Source organism: Tupaia chinensis, unplaced genomic scaffold (genome assembly GCF_000334495.1).
Source record: "Tupaia chinensis unplaced genomic scaffold, TupChi_1.0 Scaffold000047_1, whole genome shotgun sequence".
NCBI lineage: Eukaryota > Metazoa > Chordata > Mammalia > Scandentia > Tupaiidae > Tupaia > Tupaia belangeri.
In genome coordinates this window covers 7,686,087-7,689,919 of record NW_006159505.1, presented here as the reverse complement: position 1 = coordinate 7,689,919, position 3,833 = coordinate 7,686,087, and positions in this window count along the sequence as shown.

Here is a 3,833-nt window from a genome sequence, read left to right as displayed (position 1 = left end):
AGGCTGTATTTCACAGGACAAGCTTTGAAAATAAGTCAACTATGACTCATCCCTTCTTTTCTATTCTAGCAGCTGTGGGTTGGTACATTCAGGAAACGAGATCTCAGAAAAATGTGGAGGAGATCTGGATGGGGTGTGGGCTGGGCTCGTGGCAGAGTGGGAGGATTGTCAAGGAACTCCTGGCCCTTGAGTGCTCTTTTTCAGGCCTCTTCTCTGCCCAGAAAAAGGAAGTGAAACAGCTTACCCTCTGTCTACACCTCTGCAGCAAAGTGATGCTGGACTCTGATCCCCAGTTTTCTAGAAATGGGCAGAGGAGGATCTAGAAATCTCTGGCTCATCCTCCTCAGACATTTTAGGATAACCATAATGTCTTCTGGAATTGGGAGAAAATTGGTCAAGGAGACTCTCCCTCCTCCACTCTCAGTATTCCTCAGATTTATGGCTTCAGATAAGATGGTAACTTCCTGAATCTGGTTTCTTCTAAGCCCTACTGGCAGGCGGGGCTGATGTTAAGTCCTGACATGTCCGGGCAGGCCTGGCACTCTTCCAGACCAGACCGTACTGGGCACCAGGCCACACTGAGCACCGCAGGGAGGCTGTGCCCTGAGGTCTTTGGCCTCTCATTCTCTCTGCTGCTGTGGAAACTCCTTATGCAATCAGTCTAAGCAGAGAGGTGTTCAGTAAAATGCAACTGGTCATTAAAAATTGCTGGGAGTTTAGGCTTAGAAAATCTCGGTTACAGTGGCCAGTAGGTAGTCCAGGAGTTAAGATCCTGGACTCGCACATGGTTGACTGCAGTTTGAGTCCCAGAATTGGCAGCTTGAAACACTAGGTGCTTGAGAATGCATGCCCCAAATCTCAGGAGTAGAGTATAGGAGAAGGGATTGAGGTATGGCGATCCCCCCTGGGGGGTGGTTTCTCCTTTCTGTCTCTCCGAAGAGCACACACACCCTATAGCAAAAATCTCTCCAAAAAAAGGGAGAAAATCGCAGTTACAACAAAGGTCAAGTTCACAGCACAAAACACACCCTGCACAGCCACCTCCACCCCTGCACACCAGGCCTGAAGTTTGCTCCCACTCACAGCAGGACCTGGGGCTCTGCTGCCATCAGCAACATCACCACAGGCAGAGACCTTCGAAGTCCCTGCTCCCTCCCACACTGGATGCCGGTTTCAATTCTGAGGTCTGGGCACTTGTAAGGGATCAGTTCATCTGGGCTCTCTCTCAAAACTGTCTCAGGTGTATACTGGTAGTCCAGTGTCCCAGAGAACCCTCTGTCCTAGGCAAACCAGGATGGCTGATACATTTATTTCCTGGGGTTGTTGTAACAAAAAGCCACACACTGGGTGGCTTAAAACAACAGATTTATATCTGAAGACCCTAAGGGGGTCCTTTCTTCCTGGTTTCTTCTAGCTTCCAATGACCCCAGGCATTCATTTAAAAAAAATTTTTTTTAAATGTCATTTATTATTATTTTCAGCTTGCTATAGGGCTCTGTGCACTCACCAGAGAGAAAGAGAGAGGGAAAGTGAGAAAGCAAGCCACCGGGTCCAGGATTCAAACAATAGTCAGCCCTCTGGGAGTCCAGAGCCTTCACCACAATGCCACTGCTGGCCCCTATTATTTTAATGTCTGCATGTCTGAGTGGATGTCAGACAGGAAGTTTTTCCAAGGTATTAAAATGTGTTAAACAAAGAACTTGGTGTATTCTCTAGTTTGTCTCTGAGTTCAGTTGACTAAAAATGTGTTGCTAATAGTCTGCCTTCACTTTCTACAATCATTTTCCCTTTTTTTGCATATCAATTTGAATATATTTATTTTAATTTATTTTGATACGATATTAGAAGGGACTGCATGTAATTATGGAGACTGCTGCGAACATTTGATGCTACTGTTTATGAAGCATCAGGCATATGTAATAGTTACCTTTTAAAAGTTCTCATGTATATATCTTAACATATGTATCTTAAGCTACAATATATACCTTTTAACTTTTTTATTATAGAGAACCTCCCCATACATGAGTGGAGTAGCACAGGAACCTGGATGTTTTCACCAGCTTCAGCAATTACTGCATTCTGTTTCCTCTGATCTCCTGATGGGTCCCAGACAGCCTTAATTGTGCACCTGTAAACAGCGCAGCAAGAACTGCATGTGTTTTTAAAGAATTATTGAATTTTATTTATCACTATTACTCATTTTTAATTTGCTCCAGGGCATGTACGCTCTCCAGAGAGATGGGGGTGGAGTATGTGAAAGCAAGCTGCCAGGAAGGGACTTGAACTGTGGCCAATCATGTGGGAGTCCAATGCTTTAACCACCACACCACCTGCTGGCCAAGCTACATGTTCAAATGTTTAAAGCATTTAGTAATTTTTTTTTTTTTTGAGAGATTTTCACTGTAGGGCGCGTGCGCTCGCCAGACAGACAGAGACATAGAAACAGAAAGCGAGAAATCACCCCTCAGGGGGGATGGTCAGGCCGCAATCCCTTCTCCTCCATTCTCCTCTCGGGATCCTGGGCACGCACGCACACGCGCCCGGCGTGAGTTTTAAGCCACCGGGTCCGGGACACGAACCGTGGTCGACTACGTGGGAGTCCAGTGACATAGCCATTACGCTAACTGCTGGTTCCCCAACATTTAGTAATTTTTAAAAATGATCAATAATTGACCTATGTCTAATTAGGGAAAAATTTTTTTTCTCCTGTGTCACACACAAAAGTAATAATAAACTTTACTTCTCAAATTGATATTTATTTTATAAATGTTACCCTTAAAATTCTAGAAGTAAGGACCAGCAGTTGGTATAATGGCTATGTTGCTGGACTCCCAAGTGGCCCACCATGGTTTGAGTCCCAGATCCTGGTGGCTTAAGCTCACGCAGGGTGTCTGTGGATGCATGCGTGCCCAAGATCCCAAGAGTAGAATGGAGAAGGGATTGCAGTGTGGCCATCCCCCCCACCCCGTGGGGGTGTGATTTCTCGCTTTCTATCTCTCTCTCTCTGTCTTTCTGGCGAGCACAAGCACCCTATAGCAAAAACCTATGGCGAAAACCTCTTAAAAAAAAAAAATCCCGGAAGTAATGAACATTATCATAGCTACTCAAGAACCACAATTTATGACAGCAGTCTGCCCACTGCACACTCAAAGCATGCCAAACTTTTAGGGATCACATGATTAAAGTGACTTGCTAGTGGCTACACATGACAATAACTGAATATATCAGCCTTTTCTTTTTATTCTGGGTCTCTTTATTCAGAACTAAATAAAGGTTTTCATTAATATAGATTTTTTTTTTAATTTAACACTAACAGAAGCGTAGATAACACGGCACTAGCAGACGGCGGAATGGTTACGTCACTGGGCTCCCACGTAGTCCCCACGGGGTGGCGGCGGGGGCCTTGAAACTCACACCTGACGAGTGTCCGCACGCATGTCCAAAATTCCGAGTGGAGAATGAAGGAGAAGGGAATGCGGCGGGGCCATTCCCCACCCCCACCGCCGTCCTGTCTCTCTCTCTCTGGTGAGCACACCTGCCCTAATAGCAAAAATCTCTAAAAAAAAAAAAACCCAAAACCCCAAAACAAAAAATCCTCATGGGAGATGGCGTGTTTAGGAGGGTGGGCAGCGGGGCTCCACCTCGTTTCACAGTTGGGGGAACTGAGGCACGGGGGTGCGCTTGGCCGCCGCCGCCAGGGACAGGGCCGATGGGCGTGGGCGCGGGCGAGGAGGCGACCGCACGCGCGCACCGCAGAAGAGCAAGGTCCGCCGTGCCCCGGGTGGGTGAGGGGAGCGGGCGCGCGCGCCCTGAGAGGCCGCACCGTGGCTCGC